At 35.9% G+C, this 22,661-nt stretch overlaps 1 protein-coding gene across 1 annotated transcript in view; it reads left to right on the top strand.

Annotated features, from left to right (window-relative positions):
* LOC145686791 (uncharacterized) overlaps window positions 1-22,661 on the top strand; it is a 759,437-nt gene that overhangs the window by 679,842 nt on the left and 56,934 nt on the right. The window lies entirely within an intron of this gene.

Here is a 22,661-nt window from a genome sequence, read left to right as displayed (position 1 = left end):
TAACTTTAATTAACATGATGATAAGACTAATGAGCCACGAAAGCAATTTTCAGTTTGTGGTGACTGGTTCTTTGAGCGAATTATCCGGACACAACAAATCGTTGAATCAGCTGTCGATTTTATTTCTTCTATATTATTTATTTGTTTGTTATTGAGTTTAACGTCCCATTCAGCAGCTTGGCTATATAAGACGTGAACATACTGATTACGTGGAATCGGAACCACATGAGCTCCTGCCGGGAATCGAACCCGGGTCTCCCACGCCATAAGCGCTAACCGCTTAGCCCCGAAGGAGCTGACTTTTATATTATTCTTAGTTATAACTAACACAATTTTAAAAAGTTGGATAAAATTGCTTCTTAATATGGTGCAGTTGGTAATTACTAAAATAATAGTAATAATAATACAAATAGTTGTCAACCTACAACCACTAGCACTTAACCACCTGTTGGAAAGGTTAGGTTAGATAGTGGCTATCATCAGTTCTTAATAATAATGAGAAATATCACTAGTATAGAAGAACTAACCAAAGCAAATAACTTTTAATAAATAGTATTACAGTTTCGAAAAAAAATAAAATGAAATATTTGAGCTTTACGTCCCGCGGTTATGCAGTCTAGGCTAAAGGAAACGGTGATGATGAGAAATGAATGAAATGTTGGAATGAAGAAAGTCGGAGGAAACGGGAGGACCCTCGACGATTCCCCCCCACACGGTGTTTGTCCACCACAAAGTTCACTTGGCTTGAGTTGGGATTGAACCCGAGACCCCATGCACCAGAAGTGAACGCTCTACCACTGAACCACCGCGGCCCGGCTATTACAGTTTCGACAATGTATCGTTACCTTCATCAGATCATAAGTCAAAAGAAGTTTCAGAGATAGAATGAACGACATTCATATAGAAAAACTAATTCCAGAGCTGAAGTTGCGACGGATATTTTTTTATATAAAATAATGTACGTCATTTTTCACAAGTGTGTACTGCGTAGGAAAACAAACTAGAAATATTCGACTTGATTAACATCTCATATAAATAAGCAAAGAGTAAATAGTCTTAGAAAAAAGTGAAGACATGGTATGGGCACCGGGTTTGAAGAAAACCGAAATCGGATCCGGTGAAAAACCGAACGGGTTTTGGAGAAAACCGATAACCGGTTTTGTTGAAAACCGAACCGGGTTTGTAAACCGAAACTGGTTTTTTGAAAAGTTGTAAAAACCGAAAAACCGTTTTTTGTGCCCACCACTACCTACAATACTATTCACTAGAGTCACTTGAAACTAGGAAAACTAGGGGCGCAGTGAGGTAGTGGTAGAGCCCTTACCTCTAATGCGTGAGGTTCCTGCTTTGATGCCCTCCAATTAATGTTATGGTTGACAACTAGTTTCCGGGGATTTCTCGGGGTACTACGGTCTCCTCCCACATAATCATTTCACCATTTTTTCCAGTATCATTCGCTTATCCTAATCATCCGTCTCCCTTAGCCTAAAGGTCATAATCGTGGGACGTTAAACTGAAACATTTCTTTCCAAACTATGAGAAATAACTAACATTTCTGCTTTCTACATAAATTGAAACATATTTACAGAGACTCACTCACAAAAATCTTCTATGAGAAATCCACCTTCTCATTTCCAGCAATATATAGAATCAGTTCTTGTCTAGTTACTTTTTATCTAAGGAAACAACGCACAAATACATTAGAAAAATCTCCTGTTAGAAATGTAATTTCCTCAAATCAAATACCGTAAGGCGGGGTTACTTTGCACTTCAGGGGTAGCTTTGCATAAAATGTAAAAAGAGTTGCACAGTACTCTGCCCGTTAAACTATGAACTGTAAAGAGAAAGTTTCAACTGCCACCGTCTAACGGTATCGATATACTCGATTCATTTAGAATAGCATATTTATCAAGTGTGAATAAGGTGCAGATCGGCATATTTATCAAGTTTAAATAAGGTGTAGATAAAAGGGTTTTGAGAAATAATTGTGAAAAAAAAGAGTATGTAATGACGTTTATGCTGGTTATCATCATCATAGGTATTCTGCCATTATTAGCTGGTCACTTGCTGCAACTGAGAAGCTTCCATGCTTCACGGTCTTCCGCTAAACTCTTCGTTTTTACGTACGATTTCTCTGTTTCGACATCGTCCATTAATTGTAGTCCCCTTCGCTCCCTACCTCTTTTTCCTGCCACCGTACCCTCTAGCACGTCCCTCACGATACAGTGCCTTCTGAGATAATGTCGGAACCACTTTCTCTTCCTCTTCTTAATAGCATCTAAATTATTCTTTCTCCACAACATTATTTCTAACACACTCTCATTCTTTTTCTGCTCGAGTCAGCTATTTCTCTCGATTCTTCCCCACACCTACATTTCGAGTGCATCCAGTCGTTTTTCAGCATTTTTGTCTAATGTCCATGTTTCTGACCCGTACATCACAAAAATCCACACGAAGGATTTTATGAGTCTTTTTCTCAATTCTTTGTTCAAGGTCAACAAAATAATATTTTCTTCGTTGTGAAAGGTTCTGTTGCCATTCCTATCCTTGCTTTTATTTGACGTTCACACTTTATATCAGCGCTTCCCAACCAGTGTGCCGCGGCACACTGGTGTGCCGCGAGGAAATCGAAACAAAATTATTAATTCTATAGCAACAAAATTGCAAGACATAGGAAAAAATGTATATTTGTATTTCACATTACTATGAATTTTTATCATGGAAAGTAATACTGTAATTGTAACATATTATTGTACATACATTACTAGACAAATAGTGTAACAGACAGTATTTCGGCTCGTGCACATTTCAACGGTTAGTTGCTATGTTACACTTCAATTGAAAGTTCATACTAACACCGAGAAATGGAAGCACTTGTACAGTACGCGATAAGTGAAGGTACGTAGAACACAAGTAAGTGACAGAATAACACCTTGTTAAATAGTTGTGTTTTGACTTCGTCGCATTGCAAGCTGTGTGGTTGCAATAATGTGGACCGGTTTGTGGTTAAAAATTAAAGTTAAAAGTACAAGAGATTTGTTTGTTCCATCCTTATTTAATGATCTTCTTTCTTAGTGAAACGTTGGATACAGTTTTCGAAAAAGAAAGTGTACTTTTAAAAATATGAGTCCTATATTTCATTGCAATTGTTTTCTATTTAAAATTAGAATGAAAAATAAGCATAATAATTTACCACGGGGGAAACCAGTGTTCGAGCTTTCTTCTCTGTAAGAAGGAGATCAGTAATCACAGAAAAAAATACCACGGTATTTTATATTTACAAATAATAATAATAATAATAATAATAATAATAATAATAATAATAATAATAATAATAATAATAATAATAATAATATCTAATAAGAATATTATCTATAAGTGTGCCGCGAGAATCCAAGTTACACCCGTAGTGTGCCGCAAGTTGAAAAAGGTTGGGAAACGCAGCTTTATATCATCACTGAAAATACTACCTGTTCTATTTTATCCCATGCTGATTCTATACTAACACCGACCACTTTGTTCCAATCAGCGGTGCAACTATGTTTTCAACATTGGGGGGGGGGGGGAGACAAGTAAGACCGTTTCTTTTTTTTCTTTTTTTGTTAAGCGATGCTGAAAATAATTGTGAAGTTGAAAAACAATGCTGTGGAGGATCAGGGAGCACAGTTGTCTTCAACATTGGGAGGCGGGCAGATTTGAGGCTTATTCTGGGGGACATCAATTTCATTTCACTTTCCTTTGTGGCAATCGGCCACAAATCATCACATTCCCCCCCCAAAAAAAACATTTCAAATCGGAGTTTTTTTGGGGGGAAACTCCCCCAGTTCCAAGATTATAGGGGACATATCCCCCTCATCTCCCCGGGATTTGCGCCAGTGGTTCCAATCAGCATGGTTTTTTGTCGTTCTGACATTTATTTTCATCCCATATTCTTCACAGCCCTTGCTCAAGTTTTCTAACATCCTATTGATTTTCTTTTGAGATTCCGCAACAAGCGCTATATCATCTGCAAACCGTATGCATTTAATCAATCTACCTCTTACTGAAATGCCATCTTCATTTAGTATGTTCTATTTCACTATCTCTTTTAGATAGATATTAAATAATACAGGTGAGAGACAGCATCCTTGTGGAACTCCCCTTCCAATTGCACTCTCCTCTGTCATTTCCTCCCCTATTTTAACACTTCCTTGTTGGTTCATATATAATTTTCTTATGAATCTTCCATCTTTCTATTCCAATCCAACCTTCTTTAGAACCTCCAACAACTAAGTATATTTATGATCTCTTCTAGATAGATATTAAATAGTGTAGGCGAGAGACAGCATGCCTGTCGAACTCACCTTCCAATTGCACTCTCCTCTGTCATTTCCTGCCCTATTCTAACGTCAACTTGTTCCATATGTAAGTTTTTTATGAGTCTTCGATCTTCGTCTTTACAATGTATTTTTGAGGTAAATTGACGTTATCATTAGCCTGCAGTTCTGTCATTCATAAGTATGACAGATTTATGCTGATAGAGCATTTAAATTATCTCGTTTTCGTTCTTGATATTGTCCGTTTACTGTAGCTTGGCGCTGTGTTTTGACACAAAAGCTGGCTAGCGAATCTTAGCAGTCCTTCCCCTTCTTTCCCCTTAACGCAGTGGTAACAGTGGCACTAACTCATCAACTTTAGCACTAGTAGGGTTTGGTATTCGCAAGTTGCGTAAATTTCGAAACAGTTTACTTCTTCATCTAACTTGTATGGGGCAGGGGAGGGGCAACTGCCCCCAGGGAGGTTCCCCGCCGTTCGAAGGGGCCCAGTTTGAAACAAATTTTTCTTAATCCATATACGATACGAACATGAAATTATAAATGAAGCATCAAACAGTTTCACTACATTACATATAGCGGCGCACAAAAGGTAAATAAAACAAAAGTGAATCGTGGGCCCACTTCAGTAAAAAACGTGTATTATTATTTTGACCTTAGAAATGACATTTATTCGTATGGTTTTGAGATTTGTTAATATTTCCACTGAATTAATTTGTCATGTATGGAAGGGGCCCAGGAAGTAACGGCCCCGCAGACCTTGCCGTGAGGGAGGGCCACAGGCCTCGGGGGGACATAAATAGTAAGAGAAAGATAGAAAGAGCAGGGCCCTAGAATGAGAAAAAACTTTCTAGGAGGCCCAAATACTCGTATTAATGCTTGCACCCAGAAAAATTCTAAGTTACTGCGCTGTCTCTAATGTGAATTTATTGGTATAGTTCTGCTAATAGTTAACTAAATCAGGTTGGTCCCTTTAAACCTTGGGTGGTGGAGAGAAACAATCTTAAAGGAGGATAGTATTCACATTTTAAGAACGTGGAGAAAAGAGAGCGAGGATAAGAAAGAAGAGAAGAAAGAAAGAAAGAAAGAGAATGAAAGAAACACTTCTACATTTACTTCATAATGAATTTAAACACATATAAACGAAAAAGGGATATCGGAACCCACCACCATAATATTTGTGGAAGTTTCGGCAACATAATATTCTGAAGGAATATATTTCCCGCCAATTCTGGGGCCTCAGTGTTTGGCCCAATTCTGGCCTTACAGCAGTGGCGGATCCAGGGGACGATCGGGGTCCCCGGAGAGAAAACATTCTTATTTTATATATTTAAATAAAACCCATCCCAGAGTTTGGAGCTCTTAAAAGTAGCTCTAAGTAGCAGTACTAAAACCCACCGCCCCCCCCAGAAGTCCGTCCTGAATCCGAACCTGCCTTACAGAAGCTATCGTCTAGGCATTCACCTCGTGGGACTGAGGAAAACCTTAATAAGGAATACCAGCCAGAGCTGGGTTCATGCTCACGCTCGATCTACCTATTTTAATGCCATTTTTTGTGTTGGATAGTGTCTGGTAAGGACACCCAAACAGGGTAAATGCGTATTGCTTTAAAATATTTGCATGTTAAAATTCGCTTTATACTGTACTTTGAACACGTAATTCAATGTGTATTACATTCTTCTTACAGCAGCATGCTTTATTTCCTAATACTTTAAGTCTAAGGTTGTTAGTATTTATAATTATTGCATCATACTAATCCTTCTCAAAGCTCGTTCAATTAGTATGAAATTCTAGACTTGGCAGTTTGCAACATTGCAAACTTTCACCAACAGGCAATAATGTGGCGAGAATATCTCCACTTATACTCGCATCGAAATTCCCAGCCTCTGTTTATAATGAGTACAAGATGTTTCTGTCGCCTTATCATGAAAACAACGCTGTCCAGCGAACCTAACGGTCTTCGCGATCTCTGTTTATTGTTTACAATACAAACTACATGCTTCCAATATTGCCAGGCGTACAAGGTTTTCGCACACCTTCGAACAAGAACACCTGTACAAAATTGAGTGTGCATTATATGTAAGATTATATTACATAATAACTAACTCGATTTGTCATAACGTTAATATCTCAGTCATCCCAAAAGCAGCAATTTATGTAGTAATAATAATTGTTCTATGACTATGCAGAAGTAGGTACGTTCGGTTCGGCGATTCATGTGCCTGGCAACTATGAATTAACCATGTAGGGGTGAGAAGGAAGGTTTTGACGCTCGCACTACAGTTGTTGTTTGTAATTAATTTTCCATCCTAGAGTGAACGGACAATACAACACGAGTGTGAACTTAGCAGGACCACTTTTGAAAATTATAAATATTTTCACCCCATACGTTTGTACTGCGTTTGTACCGGTTTGTACCGTAAAAATTTTCGTTTGTACCGGTCTCAAATTCGAAAAAATCGAAAAATAAAGTGGTCCTGCTAAGTTCACGTGAACTTAGCAGGACCACCGATAAATTTCTACGAATTTGATGATTTTTCACTATGAATCGTTTGTACTGCGTTTGTACCGGATTGTACCGTAAAAATTTTCGTTTGTACCGGTCTCAAATTCGAAAAAATCGAAAAATAAAGTGGTCCTGCTAAGTTCACGTGAACTTAGCAGGACCACTGATAAATTTCTACAAATTTGATGATTTTTCTGTACGATTCGTTTGTACTGCGTTTGTACCGGATTGTACCGTAAAAATTTTCGTTTGTACCGGTCTCAAATTCGAAAAAATCGAAAAATAAAGTGGTCCTGCTAAGTTCACGTGAACTTAGCAGGACCACTGATAAATTTGTACAAATTTGATTATTTTTCTTTACGATTCGTTTGTACTGCGTTTGTACCGGATTGTACCGTAAAAATTTTCGTTTGTACCGGTCTCAAATTCGAAAAAATCGAAAAATAAAGTGGTCCTGCTAAGTTCACGTGAACTTAGCAGGACCACTGATAAATTTCTACAAATTTGATGATTTTTCTTTACGATTCGTTTGTACTGCGTTTGTACCGGATTGTACCGTAAAAATTTTCGTTTGTACCGGTCTCAAATTCGAAAAAATCGAAAAATAAAGTGGTCCTGCTAAGTTCACGTGAACTTAGCAGGACCACTGATAAATTTCTACAAATTTGATGATTTTTCTGTACGATTCGTTTGTACTGCGTTTGTACCGGATTGTACCGTAAAAATTTTCGTTTGTACCGGTCTCAAATTCGAAAAAATCGAAAAATAAAGTGGTCCTGCTAAGTTCACGTGAACTTAGCAGGACCACTGATAATTTTTTACAAATTTGATGATTTTTATGTACGATTCGTTTGTACTGCATTTGTACCGGATTGTACCGTAAAAATTTTCGTTTGTACCGGTCTCAAATTCGAAAAAAATCGAAAAATAAAGTGGTCCTGCTAAGTTCACGTGAACTTAGCAGGACCACTGATAAATTTCTACAAATTTGATGATTTTTCAATGTGAATCGTTTGTACTGCGTTGGTACCGGATTGTACCGTAAAAATTTTCGTTTGTACCGGTCTCAAATTCGAAAAAATCGAAAAATAAAGTGGTCCTGCTAAGTTCACGTGAACTCAGCAGGACCACTGATAAATTTCTACAAATTTGATGATTTTTCTTTACGATTCGTTTGTACTGCGTTTGTACCGGATTGTACCGTAAAAATTTTCGTTTGTACCGGTCTCAAATTCGAAAAAATCGAAAAATAAAGTGGTCCTGCTAAGTTCACGTGAACTTAGCAGGACCACTGATAAATTTCTACGAATTTGATGATTTTTCACTATGAATCGTTTGTACTGCGTTTGTACCGGATTGTACCGTAAAAATTTTCGTTTGTACCGGTCTCAAATTCGAAAAAATCGAAAAATAAAGTGGTCCTGCTAACTTCACGTGAATATAGCAGGACCAGAATACAAATTTCTACAAATCTTAACATTTTTCTGTCTGAATCGTTTGTTCTACGTTTGTACCGGATTGTACCGTAAACATTTTCGTTTGTACCGGTCTCAAATTCGAAAAAATCGAAAAAATAGTGGTCCTGCTAAGTTCACGTGAATATAGCAGGACCACCGATAAATTTCTACAAATTTGATGATTTTTCACTATGAATCGTTTGTACTGCGTTTGTACCGGATTGTACCGTAAAAATTTTCGTTTGTACCCGTCTCAAATTCGAAAAAATCGAAAAATAATGTGGTCCTGCTAAGTTCACGTGAATATAGCAGGACCAGAACACAAATTTCTACAAATATTAAGATTTCTTTCTTTGAATCGTTTGTTCTTCGTTTGTACCGGATTGTACCGTAAACATTTTCGTTTGTACCCGTCTCAAATTCGAAAAAATCGAAAAATAAAGTGGTCCTGCTAAGTTCACGTGAACTTACCAGGACCGGAATACAAATTTCTAGTAATCTGAAGGTTTTTCCTTAACAAAGCGTTGTACTGTGTTTGTTCTGGATAGTACCGTAAGAAGTATTTTTTTTTCCCGGCGTGAAATTCGAAAAAATCGGAAAGTAAAGTGTTCTGCTAAGACAAAATGAGACATTCGTGGAATAGTTTTGGAACAATATTCATTATATTCTATTGCATTATCTGTTGCTAAAACGCTAGGAGTCAAACTATGGTACTAATTTAAAGATTAATTAATAGTGTGTCGCTCGTGATTGAGCGGAATCTTTTGACTGCTTTTTGGGATAAGCGAGTGAGTCGTCTCTGACTAGGAATGATCGACGATTCTTTATAAGTGGTGTTTCTTCGTGATGCGTGTATTTTCAGGAGTCGTAGTTTTTAAGGAGACGTGGTTCTTTGGAACTCATGGTCTTTGGCAGTCAGGTTTCATTAGGAATACAGTTTTGATGGATACACGGTTGTTTGGGATTGACAATATTTGTAGCATATGAATCTCGTACAGTTAGAAACAATATTAAGTATAGCTTGGAGCTTTTATTCTTTATACTGGTACCTCCAACCTATACTTTATATTGTTTCTGACTGTATGTTGCTCATTCGCGAATTGCATCTTGCTTCTCGTTCTTCGTTGGCCCAATCAGTTGCTGTTTTGGAAAGGTGGTCTCACTGATTCGTGCGCCTTCTCAGCAGTGTAGCCAGATTAGGCTACAAGAAGCGGATTGGGCAATTTTTGATTCCAAAAGTTCCTACAAAAATTTCAAATTGGGCGACCCGTTACGTTTTCGGCTACTTGCAATTATCTGGCAGTTTAACTCTTAAGAATACGCTATTTTCTTATTTTTATTTTTGAAATCACAAACTTATATTATACAATAAAACTTTTGTTTGTTTAGTATCCTATTCACAAGGAACAATAGTTTTATTGAAACTAACACGTTTGATACTAGCTCAATTCTTGTTTTAGTAGACTTTAACCTCAAGATCTGACAACATCAGTCTTTTGTTGACCTTGTGCTGTAGCAGTATCACTGACCGTGTTTCTGTCTAAGTTAATGCCCAACCTAATAGTTGTATGGAGCTGTGTAAACGTGAACGTCGGAAGGTTAATTATGTTACTGCATTATCCATATTAACATAAAAAGTAAGTGAAGTTACAATAGAAAGTTCCTAAATTCATGGGTCCCAGATAACACAAAATTAGCAAATGAATGGAAGAAGTGATCTGACGTAGTATATATATATATATATATATATATATATATATATATATATATATATATATATATATATGTGTGTGTGTGTGTGTGATTAGTAAAATTGTATAGTTCGAAATAATTCATTTTTATGTTTGGGCTACATATAGTTGAAATCCGCTGGCAACACTGTTCCTTAGTCGAGTTTAGCAAGGGTGTTGCCATATATATGCGTACCTCTGGCATGAATAAATCAAACACAGTACCAAACGTTTAGCACTGATTTAACAATTGTACTCACAATGATATTTGACATGTAAAGTGTAAAGCAAATTTCTTCAAATTTTAAGTATCAATTAAAATTGAATTTGCAGAATAGGGGAGTCAGTCAAGTAAGTAAAAGCCAGGAAGAGCCGGTTCTTATCTTTTCCCTCTTATCTTCTCTTGTAATCGCACGTAGATAATTGGCTATTCGTTTGTGAAATTAAACAATAAGAAGAACAAAATGTGCACAGTGCATTCGCAGTACTGATAAGAATAAGTAGTCGTTCTGCATTTGTGTGTGAGTCAATTGGGCACTATTGGTGTTAAATAAAGGTATGTATTACGCAATTCTTAAGAAGGAATATGTTAAAATGAGAATATATAATTCAAATAAATTCTTAATCATTTTAAACATGTACAACATTGATGAGGTTCGGGCCTGGTATGGGTTTTATCATTTCACTTTGATGGTGCAACTTAGGAGAGAGAGAGAGAGATAGGTATATGTATATGGCTTTGGAAGTGTGACTGTTCATCTCAGCAACTTCGAAAACTATGGATTCGATACTAATAAAAAAAATATCGGTCGATGACCGATTTTAATATCGAATCCAGTTTCCGGTGTTGCTGAGATGAATAGTGACACTTCCGATGTTGTTTAAATCCAAATTCAGCCCCGAAACTTGGGGGAGGGAGGAGATTAAATTCAAGACACTAATATCGGTCATTTTTTATCTTAGTTTTTGGGGTCGCTGAGATGAACAGTAACTTCCGATGCCATTTAAATTCAAATTCAGCCCCCATTAGTACTTCTAAGAGATGGTAACATGTAAAAATAATTGAAAATGAAATATATCAATGTCGAATTCATGGTCTTCTGGTTCGTAGTTTTGGTGCCCTTTATGTTCAAAATGAAACTATTCTCCCCGTGCGAAAAACGGGCATTCTGTTAGTAGGCTATTACATTATTGATACAATAACTCTATTAAATAAAAAATGAGAAGAATCTTGTTTGTGATCGCATCACGGGAAAACAGTTGAACCATTTAAGATGAATTTTTATATATAGTTATCACCTACCACGAACTCGGTTTTTATCATGAAACTTTGATTAAAATGAGTATCGTAAGGGGGTAGCGGTGGCCTATATTTTTAAAAAGGAATTTAGGTTCTTACGATGTGTAAATTTAGGAATATACGGACCCATATCCTTGCTTTTGAGAATTCCCTTTCACTGGGAAAAGAGAACATTTTCTGTAATTTCTTTGTTCACGTTGAGAGCGATGTTGCCGGTTGTATGTGATCGTATCATGGGGAAAACGATTTAACAGTTTGTAATGAATTTCTGAACATACAAATTTATATACCTTGTACTGAGTTTTTATCATATTAGTTTGATTAAAGGGGCATTTTAAGGAGTTACGAGGGTTCAAAAATGTATGTAAAAAAAAAAAAAACTATTTCATGAGCCCATCAAATTAGGAAGATGAAACTCGGGTGTATAAACTCCTCATTTTTTAAAAATGTAGACATGTGTCTCAATGTTATTGAAAATTTGTTTTTTAAGGGGAGGAGATGGAGGATTTCTATAATTCTTTTCACGTTGAAATCGATATTGTCTGTGGCCGCATCTCGGGCAAATGGTTGAACATTTTGGGACATAAAGTAAAATTTTGGACATAATTGGCAGATCTAATTATCTTGGGCTATTTTCTTAATCATGTTTCTTTAATTAAAGGAGATAATCTAAGGGTTTAGAAGGGTTTCAAATATTATGTGAAAAATTCAGTGTCTTACGAACCCGTCAAGGTAGGAAGATGAAACTCAGCTTAAATAAATAAATAAATAACTCATTCAAGATAAGGGAACACGTGTTTCGCGGTTTCAGGTTTATTTAATGGGTCATTTTTCTATACATTTTTCTCCAGAGACGTTGTCTGTTGTTTGTTATAGCATCATGAGGAAACTGTTTGAAATTAATTTCGAAAAATAGTTACTACCTGTCTCAAGCTGAGATTTTATTATGTCACTATTATTGAAGGACGTATTCCAAAGAATTAGGCTCTCAAAATTTCGAATCTTGAACCACACGTATGAAAGGCATGACTAGGTCAATAGAGAGGAGTGGAGTTTGCAGACTAATGGGGGACCTATGATATTCCTTATATTTATATTAGTATAGGCTTAGATACAATTTTGCGAGTACCAATGCAATCGTACTGTAAACAATTGAAATTTAGAATCGCAATAGAAAATGCAGTATGCATTATCGTAATAAAAATGTGTTATGCTTTATTCTATGTTGTATTATACAGGTAAAATACTAATTGATTAGTAATTATTTACAGAAATGTAATAACCCAAATGAAGTTTTATAATATTACTAGCAAAATGCCCGTTTTTCACACGTGGAGAGTATGTTTCATACTGGCACCAATCAATTCACGGACCCCAGAAACTATGAATTCGATACTAATATTGATCATTTTAAATTATATTTACCTGTCATCATCCCCCTTTAGGAGTTATAATGAAGGCTGAATTTGGATTTAAACGACATCGGAAGTGTCACTGTTCTATGCCCAAACTTCGTCTGTGTTGAAAATTTGAACGAGATCGATCGGTTGTTCAAGAGTTATTAAGTCACAAATATTATCACTTTCATTTTTATATAACCTATATACTTTTAACAGGGGTGGGAAATACGCGTACATCAATGCAAGCAACTAGACTTTGATATTTTAAAGCAAACTACAATATATATAGTATAGTAGTTCTTAATAATGTTTATTACCTTACACACTACTATGTAGAAATGCAAAGTCAAATCATATTTTACAACACAGAAATTACACACGTATTAATAGTAGTTGCTTTTATTTAATCTAAATATAATTTTTATTTTCCATTTCAATTGCATTTCTTTGTATGTTACATCCAGGGTTGCCAACGTCCCGATTCTGTCGGGACCGCACCGATTTCTGACTCATTTGCTCCGCGTCCCGACCGGACACTCGTCGGGACGCATATTGTCCCGATTTATCGATTTTCAAAGTTAATTAATATTTTTCTGGGCCATTCTTTTACACCCGCAGTTTTATATATATAATCAATTTAACAAATTTGTGTTTTAGTTTGACTCATGAAAAAATAGTTAGCAGCTCGTCTTTAATTTATAGTTATTCCCTAATTGTTTGAGTTGATCCAGTCAATTATGATGGTAGTATATTCCATGAAGCGCTAAAATTATTGTTTTTTGCAGCCTCTAGATAAAAGCGAATGCTACCGCAGTGGCAGTAATACTAGAGCTCACTTCAGCGGGTGGCCGCCACGCTAACTATAACTTATTTGTTTGTGATAAAAATCAAACTTTCTATATAGTTTTCTTTTTAAGCATTTTTATTTTAAATAAATTACAATTCTTTTTGTTTGAATTTGTTGTATGATGATATCCAAAGAATAAGACTTGATTTCAGTAACACTTTCTGTGAATAATTCGTTAACAATGTTATGCACTCATTTGTTATAAAAATCTATATAGTTTTCTCTCTAAACTTTGTTTATAATAAATAAATTGCAGTTGTTTTGGTTTGAATTTGTTGCATATATTGCTTATATCTATATTGCTTATGAACAGTGGATGGGAAAATAAAAAAAAAGTGAGCATTAAGTTCGTGTTATTCAGCTGATTATTTACATTGTTTTCAACGACTTGCCGTACGTGTAGTCGTCTCCGGGGAGTGGGGAAAGGGGGCTCCAGCACAGATTGTCCCGTCCGAATTCTTTTCTTAAGAAAAGTTGGCAACCCTGGTTACATCTGTTAATTACAATTTGCATTAGTCTAAAATTGTAATTTCCTGTGACTTTATTTAAAGTTAAATTTGTTAATAAAAACAGGATTGTAATCTAAAAATTGGAGTTGTACCTTATAAAATTTGTGGGAGCACGGTGGCTCAGTGGTAGAACGTTCACTTCTGGTGCATGCGGTCTCTGTTTCAATTCCAGCTCGCAATAAGTTGGCTTTATGATGGATAAACACCGTCTGCGAGGGTTTTCTTACGGTTCTCTCGGTTCCTCCCACTTGATTCGTTTCATTTGTTTTATAAAATTGGTGTTATGTAATGCATTTAGTCTGATAATACCACTTTATTTTTTAATCTCCCTCTCTCCAGTTTGTAAAATTATAAGTGAGTCATGAGCCGTTCAAATGAACCGATTCATTTTAGTGAGCGAACCATTGAGCGATGACTGAGAGATTGAATCGTTTGCCCATCACTAAGATTAATCACAGGCAAACCTTCATATGTATCAAATTAAAGCTTGAAATGTGCATTTGCCGAAAACTATTCATACTGGGAAAATCTTAATTAATCATCATTAATTAATAACCTTTTTCAAATTGAAAATCAAGTAACAGCCCAAAGATGGCAGCACATGTAATTTGGCCAAGAGTACTAAGAAATTATAATACTATCAAGATATAAATTCAGACGTTCTCTGTTTTGTCACTTCCATTTATACGTTATAAACAAGTATCTTCATATATCCAGAATCTTCATAGCAATCACATTCAGTGTGTATCATTTATATATTCAGTAACTTTGATATAATTATTCGGAAATTACAATTAATGTTTAAATTAATATATGTTCCATTGTTTTTACCAACGATTATCCAAGGAGTTGAAGTGATCAAAAACCCAGTGTTGGTGTTATGACTTATGTAATGTATCCCCCTGACAGGCTAAAGTCCATTCTAAAAATAATACGTACTTATAGAGCCACCCGTGCTAAGCAAGGGGAGAGTCCCGAGAGAAGCAATGGACTATCAAAGGGGTTGGGGCTGCAGAGTGGCCCAGGGGGTGTCCACATTCTAAAAATAAAAATACTTTTTAAGCCACAAATTGGAAGCGAGAGGAGAGTACCGAGCGAAGCGATGGACAACTTAGGGGGTTGATGCTGTATTCCCTTAGCTAATAAAGGTCTAAGGTTGCCTTCACACGATGTCACCGAGTGACGTGACTGAGTTGCCACTGCATGTAAAAAGAAATATAAATCAGGCAACCGCCGGCAGACACAGGTTTCTAGTTCTTTTCTGTTTTTTTTCCTTTTATTGTTCATATTATGTATGGTGTTGCCAGGACACATAGAAATATATGGAACACGCAGAAACACACGTATAGCTATTCCTTGTTCGAGATTTCAGTGTCCACTCAAATAAAGTTGAATTAGTTATTTTTTTGGACGGAGCCGGAGAGATGGGCTTCTCCTGGTAAAAAAATTGGCAATTTTCAATTATGGAGGCTGGTCGATTTTTATTTTAGCTAGATATAATTTATCATTATTATTTTTTTAAGGGAATTAGGCACATTTTCCGACTTCCGGAACATTTTTTAAAGATATTTAGCACTCAATTCTTGGAATTGAGCTAGTTCTCTGGATTCCGAAGGTGCTGACATAAAGGGGGATATTTTAGGTTCCCTGGATGGCAATTGGCTTGGATCAGCTTGAATGAGTCTCCTGATGATTCTTGATACGGCTCCCTTTCTGTCAAGAGGCTTGCCTTAGAGGAGGATTTGCATGTCATTAGGAGTATATATACATATGTGTATATTATTTCCATAAATTCTTTTTAGGTATTGCAGCTCCAAAGTCAAAATAAACTTTGTAATTAATTTCTCAACTTATATTCTTTTGCTAGATAATCCTCACTCTGCCACGCCATCACTTGACGCAGTTACGCGTCGTATCATATACACGGCAAATCAGACTCATTTTCTCCGCTATTTCTGCCTATTGTGCTCTTCCAGTTTGTAATATTAATACTTTAAATGTGCACTACTACCTCGCGAAAGATGGTCCAGAAGTTCATTTACCAAAATCTGCTTTCCCCTTGTGAGAGTTGCTTGAGACAGTTGCGCGAGAGCGCTCAGTGACGGCAACCGTTTTAGTGACGGTAACTGCAGTTGCCTCGTACGAAGGCTCCAGTTTAAAGCAATGCTTCAAAGCAGTTGTGGCAACAAATTGCGTCCTTGAGTGACTTCGTATGAAGGCTATTTAAATTCTGAAGAACCAAAATACTTCTTGAGCTTTCTGAACGAAGTGATGGATGGCCAAAGGGGTTGGGGTCGCTGGTGAAGTGATGGGCCACCAAGGGGGCTGGGGATACTGGGCGTGTCCCCTAGAAAACTTTTATCGTAGGATTACATACCCGTGAATTCACGGGCTAACTCTCTTGTATTGCTATTGCATTGCAATACTTCATTGTTTCATTTACTTCTATTTCTATGACGAAACTCATAAGTATACAATGAGTAACATGGAGAGGGAACGGTAGCTCAGTGGTGCCCTCCTCACTATTCTAGTGGCTAGCACGTGCGCTTTTGGTGTATGGGATTCTGGGTTCGATTCCCGGTGTTAGAATTTTAACTTTCCTCGATTTTCTGTCTTCGTGTTCCTGTCGTTTTGGGTTAATAGAAAAACGAGTTAAGCGAGTACAACAAGTAAAACAGGGATGCAAATAACCACTCGCCCACCTCCCGGGGCGAGTTGTTGATCGGTGCGGGCGAGTCACTATTATTTATATCAAACTGTAAAGACTGGGAAGTGGGCTAATAGCTTTTTTCTTGTGCGAGTATTTTGTTTCTTGTTTGGATTTCTGAAGTAAAACCTAGTAATAAGTAGTTAAGCAAGCTAATGAGGCGTTCGTTGATTCAGTTAACTTTAAAAGAAAAGTGGTATAGCGCTTACCTCTAGTGCGAAAGGTCGCAGATTCGATCCCCGTCCGGGTATGTTCGTAGTAACTTGAGTCCGTGGGTTTTCTCGGGGGTTCTTAGTTTCCTCCCACATTGTAATTCCACTTTTTTCATCATTCATGTGCAATTTCATTCGTCTTCTTTAGCACATAGCTTGCATGAGTGTGCGACCATAAACTAAAGATTTTCAATGAGAAACATGTACCTCATGCATTACTATCAGTTAATATTCTACTTTTTGGATTAACGTTTTTCTTACCTAGATATTTTAAAAGCTCATATTACAACTTGTTTTGAGAAGCAGAAAAAACAGAAAAATATCACACATGAAAGATTCGTTCTGTAACAATAACGATACTATCTCCTCTGATGAACAGGACATAGTCGCTGCGTTGCATGACGTTTCCTTAGGCTGTAACACCACAACGTAGAAATAGGATGGGTATTCTGTTATATCCAATTCCCCTCCCCCTCTTGTCATTTTCTCTTCTCTTAATATTCTCTGAAACTTTTTCAACTTCAAGTCATTTCCTGCCTGTGTTTCAGTTATTTTAAACTGCCATTTTAAAATGTATTTTATAAGATGTTTGTGCGTGTACCGTATTTTATAAGATTTTCAAGACCAACAAGTAAGCAGCTTTTTTTTTTTTTTTTTTTTTTTTTTAGGTTATAGATGTAGAAATGCCGAAGAAGGCAGCAGTAGCGTCATCGGATATAATTGCTGCACTATTAAAATATAAGGATGAATTGGGATTCTCACGACGGTCAATACCAGTGCCAAAACATGACGTATGGAAAAAAGTTGCAGAGGAATTGCAATATAGAATATCGGCTAAGGCAGTTTACGTAATTGTAAAATTAGGAAGATACGGAATATGGCAAACTCTTGGTTATAGAGAAGAATACCCCGTGAGCGAAAATGAGGAATCAAGTGAGACAGATAGTAGTTTCAGTTGGGAAAATACCTCCACAGGAAACAGTGATAATATTTCGTTCGATTTTGTATTAACATTTGATGAATGGAACAAAATCAAACCCAAAGAATCTCTTTATCAAAGAAAGAGTACATGTGGTGTTAGAAGAAAATACATAATGAAAAAGCGAACGTGGACAGGGGTATTTAATGCTAAAATTTGGGAATCAACAAGATCAGCGTGTGTTTGGAACTTTAAATATTCAAGCATTTGTCCTACTTCAAGATACCTTATTGCACGAGGATCATGCAAATTATGTGATACTTCTGTAAATATAATGCTAGACAAGGAACCAAAAGAATCTGAGGATGTTATATTTAGATGCCATTTTTCTAAACAACCTAGATGCAAGAATAATGTCCGAAAAAGATGGTTGGCTGGTGAAGAACGAAAAGAAGTAGAAGAGGAACTGCGTAAGAAGTCGATCAGTCTGTTTAGGAAAGAGAAAGCTCTTTCGATTATGGAAATAGGAGAAGTAGAACCATGTCATTTGTACTCTAGCAGTGTATTGCGGAAAGCCAAATCTCAAGCTAAGCAAAAGACTTACTTGCATACTGAACCGTTAAAAGCATTGCAAATTGCAAAACACTCACAACAGTTAGCAAACTGTATTCATGATATTGGTTGTGACAGATTTTTTGTACACTACTGGAGTGGTGATCAAATTAATGTTCATAATGAAATTTGTCGGCAACAGAGGACATCTGTTAGTATAGACGCTACTGGAAGTGTAGTGAAAAAAGTTGTGCATGAAAAAGAATTTTCTAAACATATCTTTTTATATCAGGGTACTCTGAATTATGGTTCGACTCCATCCGTGCCAGTAGTACAAATGTTATCCGAGCGTCATACCACCAACGCAATTTCATATTGGCTAATGGAGTGGACGAGAAATGGTGCAGCAGTTCCAAATGAAATTGTTACAGATATGTCCTTTGCTATACTTGGCTCTGTTGTGCGAGCTTTTACTAATTTTTCTGATCTTCAGTCTTATCTCAATTGGTGTTTCGATTCTAACAGATCTTTAGCATTGAAACCTGATTGTTATCTTCGAGTAGATTTTGCTCATTTCCTCCACAGTATTGCACGGTGGCCATGCTTAAAAGGAAAACCTAGAAGAGTTCGGGAATTCTACATTCGATGTTTTGCACAAGTTGCTCTCTGTATAACATTTGAAGATGCTGCAGATGTCATTAGAGCAATAGCCATAGTTGCCCAAAGTGAAACAGAAGGACTGGATTCTTGTGGAAACAGGGTATCTTCAGAAAATGCAAAACTTTGGCTGAAAGAAAGAATAGGGTTGGGAAGAAACTCCACGGACTTGAAAACATTTCTAGAAGAAAGAGGAATTGGCCATATACAGATAGAAAGAACATTGTTAGAGGACTCTATGTACGTTGAAAATCATTCCTGTACAGAAATGAGATCAACGCATGATGAAGTTGTATCACAAAATATAGAAACATTCATGAAAAAAATATTTTCTGGAATTGAAGATTTACAAATAACATCTGGAAATAGAGATAATATGCAGTATTTACCAGACGTCATAAGACCGATGAAAAATATTTGTCGCTTGCTACCACTGTGGTCTGGCACTATGACAAATATTTTTAATTCGCCTACTATTACAGCAAGCAGCGCAGGAGTTGAAAGTTATTTTAAGAACGTCAAAAAAGAACTTAATGAAATTTGCGAACTTCCTCAAAGGGTAGATGAATTTGTGGTTAACCATTTAACTCTTATATCAAGTTCATTAAAACTTTCTTCAGCAAAACTTAATGCACGAAGCTTTAGCAAAAAAGTTACACAAAACAAAAATATTAGTACAATAATAACAGACAGCAATGAAAGTATTGACATTTCCGTGGAGAGCTTGAGTGATCCTAATGCAGAGATCAGTGTCAATAAGACAACTTTTAGACAGGAAATTCAAAAAACAAGAGATGTGGTTGCAGAATCAAATAATGACATTGAAAGCAGAAAGAACAATCCTGAGTGTGTTAATAATTCACGTACTCCAAACGTACAAAATATCAAAGACATTAGAGACAGAACATTGCCTGAAAGAGTTTGTAGATTCTGTACTGAAGGTAATTTTCCACAAGGAAGTCATTTTTGCATTAAGTGCAAAAGAAATGTTCATCCTTTCGACGAATGTTCTCTTCCTGTGTCTGAGGAAGGATACGGCCAACAGAGACTGTGTTGGTCATGTTATCACAATGAAAGAGTACGTAAAGACACAAATAAGGAAGTTATTGATGATGTAACAGCTGAAGAAAATTGGAAGAATCTAAACTCCAAGAAAAAACATGTACGGTTCTCGTACAAGTGGCCACGCGCAGAATGGAACCTTCTTGATATAAGTAGTAAGATGATAAACACTAAGATAGGTCCTTTGAAAAGCGATATGGAATGTCCTCCTATTAAGATAGGAAGTAAAAAATATGCACTAAAAAATACATGTGCTATTGATTCTGTATTGCATGCATTTAGTGCTCTCTATTGTGACAGTGAGAAGTTCAGAGAAGAAGTTGACAGTATAACTCCAAATAATATTTCAGTTTCTATTATAAAGCTCATGTCAACTAAGGGTGTTTGTAGAGACGTGTACAGACTACGAACAATGATTGCGAAAGAATATTTTGATATGGAAATTTTACAAGGCGGCATATGTCATATCAACTGTGAAAGTACTGTTTTGAATATATTGAAACGAATTTTTTATTGCTTTCCATCCTGGACAGAAACAATAAATTGCAGTTCTCCCACTTGCCCGGCACCAATAATTATCAGATCACATGTTTTAGTGTCAATAAATACCCAAAACTTAAATCAATTAAATATACAGAGGTTAGAACAATATGTAAATGAGGAACTGGTATTTGAACCAACCCTGTGCCAAAAAAAAGTTGACAGAAGATTCTGCGGAGTCATTTTGCGATGGAATTTGCACATATACGTCCAAATTATCAGAGAGTATTATTTTCATTGAGTTAGTGTTCTTTGACTCTGCTGAAAATGTTGCACCTTCTGATAGGTTTGTAGGGCATACGATCGAACGTTTGAGGTTGTTTCAGCTTAAAGACTTCCCTATAGTTATAAACCTTCAAAATAAGTCGTACTCTCTCAAGAGTATAATAGAGTTTATACCACCTGATAGTGATCTTAACATAGGACATTATGTATGTTATAATTACAGACTTCATAGTCGTTGGGAGCGCCAGGACTCACAAGGCATGAAAACTGTTTCATTTGAAACAAGTGTTACTGCTCAGTTATTAATTTATTGCTGCATATAATTGACGAATCAATATTATCCTGTCTAAACGCAGCGTGGATTTATCCTATACAAGTTATTCAGACTTCCAAATGTGTTTCGTGAAATGAAAGAAGAAAAATCTTTAGTAAAGAAAAATATTGTTGAATACTAGCCTACAACAATTATAAGCATGTTTATCGAAATTTTACGATATGTCTTTCCTATAGTCTTAAATTCATAAAAATGTTATATTGTAGTTTTTCAAGAGTACAGGATTAAATATGTGTAGCATGCTTATAAATCGTGTGATGATTTTCTCTCGAAGTTGTTTCCAAACACCAGTCTTTTGCCTTCTTCCTGAAAAAATCATTTCACTATTATAATCACTAATGTTTAGTAATTTTCGTTTTCTAAAATCGCTTTCTAATATGGAATTCTGTACTTTCATTCTGTTGAAATATGAGACGACATAACTTCAAACAAACAAAGCAATATCTATTAAACATTATAAGTAATCATATTGTAAAATTTCAGCTACCCAGAATTTCAAAACTGGTTAGTCTTACTCGAAAAAACTAATAAAATATCTTCCACCTGTATTTTTGAACAACTTGTATACAATTTATTTATAGATACTAACTGATTGTGTGTATATGGTAATATTAATTCAGCGTTTGAATACAATTGAAAGGTTGGATACAAGCACTAGGTAGGGCCATTTTTTACTAATTTTGAAATTTACACAGGTTCCAATAGAAAAAAAACACTCCAAATTGTCTGTAAGAATCATGTGCATCCGATTATTATATTCAGTGTTATAATGCAAAGGATTAATTACGAAAAAGTGTTCATTCTGAACTTAAAGCAAGAAGCACGCAGCTGCGGAAACACTTCTAAAAGTGAACTTACCTGGTTCTTGTATCCAACCCTTCAATTAATACTCTCTATGTGCAGTGTTCACTTTGAAGTTGGAAGTCTTAATATTCTCTGTTAAACGAAAATACCCATGAAAGTTATCTTCCATTTAATGTTTGTACAAATTATGTTTTGAGCACATATCAATTACACTTTGACTGAATTCGGGTTCTAAAGTACTTTCTCAAAGTATGATAATTCTCTTTGTAAAATTTGTTAAACTAGGTTTAAAATTGTGTAAAACACTATATAGTCACCAAACCACTTGAAATAACTGAAAACTGTTAGACGTTAATATATTTCTTTTATATGTTGTGTATAATTCTTCCACTTTAGTTTCTGGATATTGCATGTCCTTTTAAGTAAGAGTCCCTATTTAAACATTTTAAACAGTCGATGTAAAAACAAGTCTTATATTTACAATATAAATAAAGCTTAATGTTTGTGTAATTATTATTGAAATAAACACATACGTCAAATATCAAAAAATTAGTCAATAGTCCAGTTATGTTCACGTGAACTTAGCA

This window comes from Thermobia domestica, chromosome 5 (genome assembly GCF_964235325.1).
Source record: "Thermobia domestica chromosome 5, izTheDome1.hap1.1, whole genome shotgun sequence".
Lineage (NCBI taxonomy): Eukaryota > Metazoa > Arthropoda > Insecta > Zygentoma > Lepismatidae > Thermobia > Thermobia domestica.
This window is presented reverse-complemented; position numbering and strand designations above follow the sequence as displayed.